Genomic DNA, 14,544 nt, shown 5'->3' with positions numbered 1-14,544 from the left:
CTGCTGTTTTAGAGTGCTTTAATTATTCAAAAGCCTCAGTTTGTTAATCAACACCTATCATATGATAAAGAGACCATGTAATCTAATTATATAAGCTTGTATAATATTCTATCAGCCTGACCCGTTAGTTCTATTTTACCATATAGGAAGCTGAGAAGCATCTTCCCGAAATGGTTTTTCCAAGTCCCTAGTGGCAAAGATAGACCGGCCGATGGGAGTTGTCTGTTTCCAGACAACAAAGGACAGCAATGACATCTTGAACTCGTGGGCAACAAATCTGGAAAAGCTGCTTGATCTTGTTTGACAAAAGTTGCCACCAAATCGATAAGGAAACCATTGTTCATAAGGCTGCTTCGAGAGCTTGAAGATGTTCTTAGTTGAATGATTGATCACTCTCCCCTTGAGTCTCTCTCTCTCTCTCTCTCTCTCTCTCGCGCGCGCGCGCGCGAAAAGAGAGAAGCTGAAGAGTGCTGTTTCAGATTGTGCTCTGATGTGGGGACTGAAGATATCCATCATAGAACTCTCGTGTAGCTGGCTTAATTTGATTTCATAATTTGCGCGGGGACCTGATTTGGGCACTTGTTTCGGATTGAAATGATATACTGGATAAACTTTCTGCATAGGAATGTATTTTGGTCTTTTCATCCCCCCTCATTTTAATTGAAGATTTGCGCGCTTGCAAGGTGCAGAACTTGTACCAACGGAACAGGCATCAGCACAGCTGCACAAGATGTGCACTCATTAGGACTGAAATGAGCGCCTTTGTTACTAACTTCCGTTTTGCATTACAAATTTTGCTGGTTCTTGTGTTTTTATAACATAGGAGATAACAGTATCTCTCCAGAGTAAAAGGCTAACGAATGTTATTTTCTATCTCATTTCACATTTGAATTTCTTCTTCAGCAGAGAGAGAGGCTATTTCTTTTGGACCCAATCTTGGTTGTTGGTAGTCCTAAAAACCAATTTCAAGGGAGCTTTGTTTCCAACAAGATAACTGCGCTTTTTTATCTCCTCGGGAAATGTGGTTTTTCAGTCGATGGAACGTGTTTCAATATCCATTAGTTTTGACATTTCTCCCAACTCTTTGGGCATGTATACGGGTGATACAGTTAGATACTAGAAGTTTTGGTTGAAAAGCTCCAACTAATAAATGAATGTCGTGACATAACTCTCGCCTCTCGGTCTCTTAGTTTCCCTCTCTCTATTTGCTCTTCGATTGTTCGTGCGGGGCTTGAGCCACGTTCGGTTGGGGCCTAAAAGACCTGGAAAGCCCACACTAGCCCAAACATACTCAAAGAATGAAAAATAGATTTAAAACACTCAAAAAAGGTTTAGATAAAATAAAACATTGATGTAAAAAAGACCAAGTAAAGTCACTAAGAAGCTTCATATCCTGACGTGTGGCTTTGAACAAAATTTATGAAAGTCACGAGCCGTTAAATTTAGATGGCACATACTTCTTATGGATGAAACTTTATAAATTTTCAAGTAATATTATGTTAATTGCATGCTACGAACTATTTTGAGTAAGTGTCAGTTTGTCAGTCCATTAATTACTTTATGCTACCTTTGTAGTTTCTTTGATATTGTATCCTTGCTTTTATTCGAACTCATCCAAGTTTATGTGATCCAAAATTGGTCATCAAGAGGTCGAATATGATGTGAATATACTATCCACTGAATATGATATGATATATGCTATAAACGTAATATCTAGGTCAACAAATGTAACCTATGCAATCAAACATGATACAGGGGTAAATTGAGGGTTGATTCCACTCATCTTCCGAAAATCTTTAGATGCACACTTCTGTTACACTATTTTTGCACTTGATTACGATAATATATCGTAATGTCATAGAACAATTTTACCCTAGGTTATGATGTTATATTTAATTAGTATGACTCACCGTAATATTGTACATTACAACAGATGCACCATAGAAGTTTTCCTCATCATCCGGCCTTTGCTACAATCTAGTGGACTTCAACACAGCAATCTTTTCATGCTCCAGGTTTATACTGACAAAGTTTTGATTGAACAATTGCCAACATAAATTAAATGGACAGCTACGATAAAGCACTTGCATTGAATTGATGACAAGAGACATGATAAAATTGTTGTGCGTAAAAGTGCGGGACTAGAAATGGCCCTTTCTTGGCCACCGAGAGGTTTACTTCCTTCTTGTTTCATCGATCATACACCCATCAGTTGTGGTAGAGTCGCCAACTGATGATAGCTGATTTAGTCCAGACATGGTTGATGAAGCCAAGTGCACAGGATTGTCATATTTTCAAGCGGGACCAAATTTGCAAATGCCATAACGGCTATAATATGGGCAGATATTCTGATCCTGGATATAAACGTTGCAGTCACTTATCCTTTTTCTGTCTCTTTTACCCAGAAACTTGCTAGTTATCAGGTCTTTTCATTTTTCCTCTTTCCCCCCAACTTTTAATTGAAGATTTTTGGGCTTTCAGGGTCCACAACTTGTACCAATAGAACAGGTATCAGCACAAGACGTACACTCATTAGGATTGAAATGAGCTCCTTGTTACTAAATTTTGTTTCACATTACAAATTTTGCCGGTGCTTGTGTTTTTCTAACATCGGGGATAACATTAGCTCTCCATAGTCAAGGCGGATGAATGCTATTTTTTATTTCATTTCACATATGAATTTCTTCTTCGGCAGAGAGAGCCTGCTTCTTTTGGACCCAATCTTGTCTACTGGTAGTTCTAAAAGCCTGTTTCTATGGAGCTTTATTTCATTAAGATAATTGCACATTTTATCTCCTCAAGAGATGTAGTTTTTCTCCAAGTTGATGTTGTGATGTCATTTCCATAAGACACTCTGTTGTGATGTCATTTCTCTCTAAAGTTTCTTCGACAACTTTGTTAAGATTCGGACTAGATGGAAGTTCTCTTTACATAGTTGCTTTCCATTTTCAATTTACTATTAGTGCTTCGAAGTGGCAACTTCGTAGGACATGTGATTGTGATCCTATAATTGAGACTTCGAGCAAGAAGGTTTTACCTGTGTATTGAAACTTTCGACTCTAAATTACTTCTGAATTTGTGTATTACACAACTTGTTAGATTTTCCTTTCCTTCTGTTTTTGGATAGCGATCATACTGGATTCCATTTCAAATCACTAGTTGATCATGTGATAGAACGTTCAATTTTAATCTTCTTACTTGTAAGCTTTTGATCAAAGAATGGTGAGGTGTGGTTAGTCACTCACACACTAAGCCATTGAGTTTTTTTTTTTTAAATATTGTCTAATTATTTCAGGCTATGAAGAAGCTTAATACTGTGCGAAGAAAAAATGCACTTTGGTGGTGGCCGAAAATGTTAACATGAAATAAAAAGCTAAACACCAAATGAAATAAAAAGGTAAATGATATCACTAAATAATTATTCGATGGTGGGGAACCCGTTAGCCAAGAATATCTAAATGTAACACTGAATATATAAACCCATGATTCCACCCACTCAGGAGGAGCCAGCTATAATGTCTTTGTGAGAGTCTGTGAAAAGGAAAAAGAAGGGTTGACGGAATCACCCGGTGTACATAATGAGATGGATTTAACATAACGCCGTGACTCAATTAGTTGTTGATTGTGCAAACAAGATCATCGTAATCGTCTAACTTGCCCAAGCAAGGACAAACAAAACCTTCCGTATATTCTATCAATCGATTGTTAGTTGGCTCAAAAATGCAATATTCATATTCTCATTATTGATATATCAAATGTCCGAATATTGATATATCAAATGTCCGAATATGCATGTTAGCTCCATTCACATTCGGATACAGAGTCTCGCCCAATTTCAGACTTTCGTAAAATGTGTGCATTAATCTTTGGACGTTGACCTTACTCCGAGCATCAATATTGCTCGTTGGTTTTCTTTTCAATTTCCTATTTAAAAGCAAGTCAAGTCAAGGAGCACATGCATAGGTAGGTTCAACACACCTTCCGCGTACTATTGCGGAAATTACGCCTACAATAATTGCCCTTTGCTTTTTATTTTCTAATTGTTTTATTATAGAAAAAGCAAGTCAAGTCGAAGTCAAGTCGTGCTCGCTTTTAAACAAAATGCCAGCATTGACTCTATGCACCTTCCGCGCAATGCTGTGGAAATTACGCACGCAATAGTTGCCCTTTTCGTGCAGCATGCATCGCAGCGGTTCGATTTGTCGAAGAGTCTTGGACCGATGGATGGCAAGAACTCGGCATTGTTCAAACATGCACAGCAAAGAGTGTTGTGATGTCATTTCTCTCTAAACCTTTTGTCATTGTAACGTGTTCGATGTCGACTAGTTTTGACATTTCTCTCAAATCTTGGCATGCACATAGGTAATACCATGAGAAGCTTGAATTATTGAAGATAATGCGTTTCTTCGATGACTATCAAAAATCCGATTTGATGGAAGTTTTCTTTACATAGTTGCTTCCCATTTTCAATTTACTATTAGTGCTTCCAAGTGGCAACTTTTATCTCTTTGTTTAATTTGTTTTCGCTTTTATCTTTTGGACGGCGAAGTATAGAAACCATCACATATTTCCTATTGATCTCGACATTTGCTCGATTTCATCACTCCGTTGTTGTATGAAATCCCTTTTCTTTTTAGAAAAAGAAGTGACGGGTTTGAATATCGTGTCATAGAGTTAAATGGTAAAAGAGTAACTCCTATGAGAACCATTGAGTAGTTCTTGAGAACATGTTTGAATGGAACAAAAAAAAATGATTCACTCCTTAAGTTTTCTATCACACTTTTATGCAGATCTTCAAGTCTAGTAAGTATCAGATGTATGGCAAACTCTCATGGAAGGATGAGAAGCAACTCAAGTGAAAAGTCCTCATCTCTTCCTCACTTTGAAAGCTGATTGCTTCATTAATGCCAGTGTGCAGAGATTCGGATACTTCATATCCTTCCATGTTTTGTAAGTGTACAAATAGGCTCATGTTGAATACAACAGTCCGAAATTTACATCAACGCAAATAATATAAAAGGGAATATGCACAAATATGTATTAGTTGATTATGAACGTCATGTGGTATGTGTTTTTCAATTTTACACTTGAGTTGATTGAAAAGTTGTCTCCAGAAATAATTTCTAATTAAGTCGAATTTGAGAAATCATGATCTGACTTACTGGCAATAAGTGACTAGCTATGTTTTGTTGTTAGGACGGGTAGATCATTGCCATGCCAGAGAACTTGTGGGTTCAACGGCATTGTAGATTGATTTAAAGTCATCAGTTGGAGTTAAAGTGGACTGTAAAATGCACGTGAAGGAATTTGAAAAGTACACTTGTAAGAATGATCTAGGTGGAGACGTTTCAGGGGCATTCATGAAAAAATCTGGGTTGAACGCACCTTAATATTTTAGATATTTGTAGCATAAGTTTCGTCATAATATTAATCCAATTTGTTAATCAGTTATTGGGATCTTGAGGAGAAGCTTCAATTGTGTTCACTTATAGCTCGAGACCTATAGATGGACATAAGTGATCACTGACACATTTTCTAGGGTTGCCCTTTCCACACCTTTTAAAAATATTTTGGAAAATGAATGAAAAATAGGGGGAAATTAGGAATTCAAAATGTTTGTGTCAGTATTAGGTGTCAAATATTTATATGATATGACACTACCTGTGTTAAGATGGTATACTAGTAGCTAAGTATTGCACAAACTCAAATCGACAGGATACAAGTTAAAAACTGTGAAGATGTAAGCGAACCATTTCCAAAGCTGACAATGTTTTATGTAGTGACAGCTAGGCTCGTGTTGAGTTATCTAACACAACAACGTAAAAACCTATATTGGGATGTTGAGCGTCTGATCGGTGTTGGCTATTTGGTATAATTCTTCTTTTTAGTTGATACTACTAATTATCCATCCAATCATAACCCTAAATTGGGGCTATGCATTTCATGCATTCTGTACATCTCTAATTAAAGGAATCTGTTTGGACCTTGTCATACGACATGTGATTCTGATCGCACAATTGAGACTTCGAGTGTCAAGGGTTTTCTCGTGTGTTGAAATTTCCAAATTACTTGATTATGCGATACAATGTTCCATCTTGATCTATTAATGTGTAAGCTTTTGATCCCAGAATAATGAGGTGTGGTTAGTCACTTGCCGACTAAGCCATTGAGCCTTTTCTGTATCCTCTTATCAAGCCAAGAGAAAGAGTTTGTAGCTATGAGTAAAGAAGTGAGTATCTGCTCTTACCTTAGGAGGTGTTATAGCCTAAGCTGGTATTCAGAATAGTAAAATGAAGGAAGCACACTAGAAGTCTTAAAATTTATCACGAAAGTGTAATTAAGTTCTTAAACTTTCAAAAAATGCAATAAAATCATAAAACTTATCAAATTGATGTAATCAAGTCCTAAAACTTGTTAGTATTTTCCGTTTGTCAAGTTGGACGGAGTTAATGAAAATATTTGATTACATCAACTTGACAAGTTTTACGACTTGATTACTTTTTTTTTTAAGTTTTATGACTCAACTGCACTTTTGTGACAAGTTTTAGGACTTTTAGTATACTTATCCCAAAAAATAAGCAAACTACATAGCTATAATACAGTAGGTATCAAGGTAAGCTGTCTCTCTCTCTCTCTCTCCCAATGTCAAATAAGCTAATATTTTAATCCTCCTCTATTGTGCTGCAAAAAATTATATTTTGGTGATGAACTCATTGGCCGAGAATGTCTAACATGAAATGAAAAAGTATGACAAAAGATGACATAAAAAGGAAAAAAGTATCAACGAATAATTATTTGATTGCGGAGAACCGTTGGCTGATAATTTATTAATGCGCCATTGAAAGATAAAATATATAGATAAAATGTTAAAAAAATATTAATTTAAGGAGCGAGAGATAACAGTGACTCAAGTGGGGGGCAATAACTAGATAATTTTTAAGCATGCTGTAGCATAGGAAAATCTAGTTTGAAAAAATTATTTTGGAAAAGATTTATTTTAAAAGTTATTTTTCCGGACAAATCTCTTTTGAAAAAGAAAAAGTTCCACGGTGGGTAGAAAAAAAGTAGGGAAAATAACACAAACAGTCTCTGAACTTTGACCCAATGTGCAATTTGGTCCCTGAACTTTTAATTTGTTCAATGTAGTCCCTAAACTTTAACCTAATGTTCAATTTGGTCCCTGAATTTTTTATTTGTTCAATGTGGTCCCTGAACTTTTAATATGTGTTCAATTTAGTTCATGAACTATTTAAAAATGTTCAATATAGTCATTCCATTAATTCAAGTGCATGGACTATATTGAACATTTTTATATAGTTCAGGGACTAAATTGAACACATATTAAAAGTTCAAGGACCACATTGAACAAATTAAAAGTTCAGGGACTAAATTGAACACATATTAAAAGTTCAGGGACCACATTGAACAAATTAAAAGTTCAGGGATCAAATTGAATATTATTTTAAAGTTCAGGGACTACATTGAATAAATTAAAAGTTCAGGGATCAAATTATATATTGAGTCAAAGTTCAGGGACTGTTTGTGTCATTATCCCAAAAAAGTAATGCGTCCTGCAGACTTTTCATAAGAAATTCCTATATAATCCCACGATTGATGCGTTTGTCATTGGTTCATGTACATCAGTTTTCTTTTCTGTTATTTTATTAATAGAAAAAGCAAGTCAAGTCAAGCCAGTACTGTACCTCAGATTTCAATGAAAGCACCTGCATGCCCCCTTCCGCATATAATACAAAACGCAAGTCAAGTCAATTACTCGTCCATTAATTGTTCTTTCCGTAGCATGCCTCACAGCGGTTCGATCAGCATGAAGAGTCTTGGACCGTTGGATGGCAAGGACAAAGCATTGTTCAAAGCACGCATATTAGAGAACGTTGTGTGTTGGTAGTCCAACGTCGAAGGCTGAAAATCGGTGGAGATCCCAGGGTTGCGTTGTTTGAGCACTCCTCGGGTAGTCAACTGACTCCTTGCTGCTCTTATCTGTTCCCTGCTTTTAATTGCTCCATTTTCTTCTGATTAAGCAAGAAAGAGTTGCACACATTCGACCGAGTTTAACATATTGCACAACCTTTCTTTTTTATTAATTTACCACATATAATTAATTCTCAAGAAAGAGTTGCACACATTCAACCGAGTTTTAAATTGATTGAGTTTTTCCTCCACAAACTCAATATGTTATTGAGCTCTAATTCAGAATTTGGATGGCAATATTTTGAAATACAGTTTACGAATGTGGAATCATTAATTGTACATCGATAAATGACTAATAAATTCATATTGACAGTCATTTTAAATACATTCATTTTATCGCAAGAATTTCTCTTAAAATATCAATCATACTTAATGGATGGACTATAATAATGTTAAAACTCGAACAACGGGAGAAATATATATCCTATTTTTTTTGTGAAACTTATCTATAGTTTTTGTAGCTTTTTTCCCACTTCAAAATAAAGATTGTGGCATGGTATGAAAGAATCTCTAAGAAAATTGAAGTTATTGTAGCTTATAGAAGTTAAATAAAATTCATTTAATTTGATATTAAAGCAAACTAAGAAATCAATCAAACTATCAACAAAGAAAGTTACACTTAATCCACTCAATAGATACAAATTCATTTAAAATAAAGCTTTTCCTAAGACATAGCGGTGCTTTTTTTTATGACCTAAGAGCACAATCGTAATTAACTGGCTACCTCGAGAAAACTAGCACAACAATACACTACCAAGACCCCCCATTAAAAATATGTGGTGTTAGTAGAAAAATATTGTTGACAAAAACTTTTTTGCCTTGGTTACATCCTAGATTTCAATTTTTTTTTTCAGGGAGGGATTCATCCATCAAGCAAGCCCAATTATTAAAAGCACCATTAAGGAAAAAGAAATACACTTTACAATGTGAAATAATTACATTTCATATTCTTTCCTAAAATATATTTTGCATTCTCAGAACTTCTGTCACTCCACCCCGCAAGGGGCGGGTAGACCTCCCCTTGTCAGGGGATTATCTCAAAGAAAGGGCAACTTATGGTAAAATGGATGTTCTTACCTGAGGGATTTGGATAGGAGCATACTTTAAATCGGAATCGTGGGGAGTACTGTTTGATCATTTCTGCTAACTTCAAGTCCTAGTGGTCAGGCCCAAGTGACTATTTACCAAAAACATAGGTCTCCGTATCTAACTGTGCCTTGTTGTTCACTTTCTCACTATCCGAACTAATCTTATTATATGCATATGTTTGTTTATTTCTTCCATATTGAAACTTGTAAACAGTAAGTTGCCATCCTCGTGAACTACATTGTCCACCCTATTATCATGTATGATTTTTTTTTCCATTTGTAATACGAGGCAGAACATTCAACTTGTTAACAAAATAGATTATACTTTGGAACAAAAAAAAGGAAAAGAAAAGCAATTGGTTGTGATGGAATATTATGTGACAATAAAATTGGTCAAAGTCATGTTCTTGTAATGCAGTTGGTTCATAAAATCCAACCACTCATGACAAACACCTTTAACTAGATAAGTGACAATCTTCACTAAAAAGCTAAGAAAAATAAGAATGTCAACTTGATATAAAAAGTTCGACAAAAAATGAGATAAAAAAGAAAATAGTATCATTGAACAAGTATTCGATCGTGGAGTACCCGTTGGATGGGAATTTCCAAATGTGACACTAATATAAATATATATATGTAAAAGGTATATGTTAAATGTTGCTAATTATTAATTTAAGGAGAGAGATAAAAGTGGCTCGGGTGACCTTCATTTAAGTTTTAATAAGGCTTGGAATTTCCCTTGCTTTAGGTTTTATGTTGCAAAACTAGAGTTAAACTGCACTTTTATTGTCACGCCCCGAACCCCATCAAGAGCACGACACCCTCTACTGGTCCTTTTAAGCGACAGCCCAGGGTATCGCCGACCTCAATTATAAACATCAGAGATTTAAATCAACAGCGGATACCTCAATTGTACCCGGACAATTTAAAACTGGGGAAACATTCAGGGAGAATACACATATTCGATTCCATTATCAAACTTATAAAATATTCACAATTTACAACCGCCATTTACACTTGCACACCGTATTTAAAACCACTGATACACAAAAAGATCGATGACCTGGTATTCTAACCTCAAAAATGGTATTCTGCAAAAACCTATTCCGAACCCCTATACTAGCCCCTACGACCCTTGCTCGGCGTCCATTCTGAGTTTGACTCCTCGTCCTCTGAATCCGAACTCTCTTGAACAGTTTGCTCCTCTGAGGACTCCAGCTTTGCCTCAATCTCAATCGGGTGATTAATGTCACCCGACTCGGCTGGAACTTCATTCTGATCCTCCTCAGCTAGAACATCAAAGAAATTGTACTCAGGCACGAAGTTGGGATCCATATACTGCTCATACGGGATTATATACTCCGGTTCCTCCTCAGGCTCCTCAAACTCGTCAGGCTCATCCTCGGGTTCTGCCTCGGGCTCTATTTCCTCTGGTTCCTCCTCGGGAATAGGCTCTAAATCTATATCCATCGGGTCGTCTTCAGCTTGCGATGCTTCGGGTTCGGGTTCATGCTCAGCCCCGGAAGATTCTTGAGCTGCGGGCGCTGGATGTAAACCAAACTGAGCCAAACTAACCTCTGTACTAGTCAACTCTCCATCTATCGGGGGTATGGCAGACGGATCCCAATCCCCAACTAAGTCAAACGGAACATCAAAACCCCTAACGGGCCCGAACTCATCCCCGGCTACATCCCGGAAGAACCAGGCGGTATAAACATGGGTCTCCCATAAAGGTAGTCCTACTTTTACAAAAACAGTCGTAGTATGCTTAATCCAAGTCATACCATCACCCATAGGGAATTCTGCAACCTCATACTCGGTGTGCACTGGTACCCCAAAATGCTCTGGTGGCGGTGGCGGAGGATTCATGGCTCAGGTCGGGGTTATGAAAAATATTGGTTGAAACAACCATGAGATTACATCTCAGTAAGTACACCCCTAAACCGCACCTCGGCTATCACGTACCTCCAAACAATCACAAAACACAATCACACATACACCAAATCATCACATAGCAGGCACATCACATACAATCACAAACATGTACAATCTCATGTCATGCACTCATTCCGTTCTCATTATCTCTTTTCCACATTCCTCGCCAGTGACCCGCGTTACAGTACACGCCTCAGGTTCACTGCGACCACTTATCACAACACTTCAGGGCCCGCGTTAACGTACACGCCTCTGGCCATGTTTCTTGCCCGCGTTGAAGGACACGCCTCAGGCTCAACACCTACCACCTACTGCACAACCCGCGTTGAAGTACACGCCTCAGGCTGGTAGTCTTCCGGTAATACCGGGCATCGTTCCGCGTTGAAGTACACGCCTCAGGACGGCACAACCTCCACGAACACATGTCGTACCATATTTTTTTCTTACTCATGCACATGCTCAACAAGCATTTACCACGCTCAACTGACCAATCACACGTGACCCGTGCACGCATTAATTCACACACAATACATACTCAATAAGCATTTGACATGGCCAATTTTGACAATTAAATTAGACTGGCCCAAACATGCACCCAATAAGCATATTACGATCATGTAATTTCACAACCATGCATTCAATTTTATCACCACAACTCAGTTGCAGTTCCAATGCACATTAAACACAAAATTGCCATTTTTCTCTAACCAAACGGCGTCGAATCAACTCCAGCCCTTCATGACACTTTCTCACAATTAATTGCCGGTTCTAAAAATCCAATTTGCATCCCGATCGGCCCATCACAGCCCATTGAACAGTCACTCACAGCCTACTGTTGTCCTCAAAACCTCCATTAAAAATTTCCCGAATTCAATCCTAGGCCCGCCAATTGATTCTACTCCTAATCCGTACAATTCCATATCCAAATAAACCCGATTTCAATTAAAACTACCCGTCGATACCCAATATCCTAAGTCGGGTTTAGAGCGCGACTTACCTAGTTCTAGACTATCGCGGCTAGAACGGAAAGCGGCGGCGAACGGCGAGGGGACAGCGACGAACGGCGGCGCGGCTTGGCGGCTTGGACGGCGACGACGGTGGTGATCGGTGGCGGCCTTTCCTTGGCCGTGGCTCTCGGCCACTTAAGCGGGAGAGAGAGAGAGAGAGAGAGAGAGAGAGAGAAGAGAGAGAGAGAGAGAGAGAGAGAGAGAGAGAGAGAGAGAGAGAGAGAGAGAGAGAGAGAGAGACGAACGGCGATGAGGGGGTGATGGCGGTGGACGACGGCGATGGGCGGCGTGGCGCGGCGGGAGGGAGAGATGGCCGGAGAGGTGGTTTCGGTGGGGGAGGGGAGCCGAATGGGGAGAGAGAGTGTGGAGAGAGAGAAAGGGTCATTTGGACCTAAATAATGAATTTTGACCCAATTGCAAAAATGACCAAAATGACCAAAATGCCCCTCTCTAACCTTTTTAATCCAATGGTCGAGATTCGATCTAATCTTGAAATCAACGACCCGGATCGAATCTTACTAAAAATATCCAAGGGTATTTTGGGAATTTCATATAATTTTAAGGGCAAAATTGTCCATTCCAAAAAGTTAGGGCAAAATGACCAAAATGCCCTTCTTCCATAAAACATGCCCTTTACAAACTCTTAGGGGTAAAATGGTCACTTTCCTCATTTCTCATCGAAATCGAATTTTTCTGAAGGAATCGGGACAATCCAAAATTGCACGTTCCATCCGCAACGTCATCCTAACGTCCCGTTGTGACTTCCAAATTTTTCCGATGTCCAATTTGGGCTAAATTAAATAATCAAATTTTATTAAACGCAACTCGAGCATTTCTCAAACTAACGGGCGGCTTGTTGGGGAAATTCGCATATTCGACCCGTGACTGACAATTATTCAGGTCACGTGCAAGTTCATTCGGTTTGTGACGACTTTGGTTGTCATTAAAATCGCGAGGATCAATTACTAGATCCGAGGGACACGATCGTTTGGTATAAGTTCATGATCGTTCGTCAATTCATTTCGTAGTCCAGCGGAATCACCCGCGATCCACTACTATAACAGTGGCGAACTGACCCCTAGTTATCCTCGGATCGGCCAACAGTGGTTCAAAATGTCACCTCGACGATTTTATGGTCGTAAGTCATCCACGATCGAATTTTCTCTTAGTCGTACGAATTTAAATTTCCAGTCAGCCTTTCCCCAATGATTAGTATCCCAGGAATGATCAGTTCCGGGCGAGAATTTACTACGAGTACATTTCATAAAACTCAGTATTTTATAAATCCCAAATGGATAAATTTTCAGGATGTCACATTTATGCTATCATGGGGATTATAGTGATGAGAGAAATGTAAGTTGGGAAGTAGTTCAATGGAAAGGGCGTGTAAATAGTAACCTTTCGCATCTAATTGGGCATAGCATGGGGATTATAGTGATGAGAAAAATGAAAGTTGGGATTTAGTTCACTGGAAAGGGCATTTAAATAGTAACTTTTCGCATATAATTCGGCATTTGAAAAAAAGAGTAAAAAGATCAGGAGAAATCCTAAAATCAAGGCTTTAAGTAGGACATGACAATTATTTCATGGGGGTCTACTATTGTCATGAAAAAATTATTTTGATGGTCCTATATCTTAGAGCATGACATCAAGGACTTCATGATTCAGGCAAGTTTGCTTTCATGTATATGTATGTAGCGTGTCATAAGTCCATGACAAAAACCCGTGTTCTCCATTTTGGTTGTGTTAGTTATTTTTCCTGGTGGTTTGGGGATTTGTATTGGGTGTTCGACTACAACTTGACAAAGGCGACAGTTTGATTGATTGTTCCCATCTAAAGTTTCTGAGCGATTATCTAGTGAGAGCGGTGCATGTATATTAAAATGTGTTTGGACCGTCAAACATGATAGATCTCAATCTCACACCCATCAACATAATGTGCTGTTGCTAATTTTATCAAATGAATAAAGGCTGTTGTAATTGCTTCTCTTGGTCAATTAATAAGGCTAGTTTTTAAAAATTGCTGTTGCCCTGGTTACTCCCATTAAAATTTGCCCCTTCGAGAAGGACTCGTATGTAACACTTTTTCCATTGCATACATGAACCGGAGTTATTATTCAATATCCCTACCGGTATGAGGAATATATTATAATCCGAGTTAGTTAGCATATATTAAGATTTTAATCAACTCGAGGCCTTATTTGGGTAAACAGTCTTATAAGAAGAAAGCGAGGCCGTTCTATATTTCGTCCTTCCATATTTATGCTTCGATTTTCCAAGGTACTGCCTTAATGCTTTATTTGGGAAGGAGGGGAATAGGAGGAAAATGAAGTAAATTTTTGTAACTTTTGTGAGAAGACGTAAGACGGAAATTCAAAATTCTTCTCTCTTCCTTTCCTCCATGTATCCAAGCAAAGCACTTTTCCTTTATCACGATGGTGCTTGCTTGCTTGCTAACAAGATCTTTTTTGCATGGAACTTCTCTAGACATCCAATTGATGCACATCCGCATTATCCACAAGATG

This window comes from Syzygium oleosum, unplaced genomic scaffold (genome assembly GCF_021117445.2).
Source record: "Syzygium oleosum isolate NSW1041296 unplaced genomic scaffold, Sole_v2.1 Sole_v2.44, whole genome shotgun sequence".
Taxonomy (NCBI): Eukaryota; Viridiplantae; Streptophyta; class Magnoliopsida; order Myrtales; family Myrtaceae; genus Syzygium; species Syzygium oleosum.
This window is presented reverse-complemented; position numbering follows the sequence as displayed.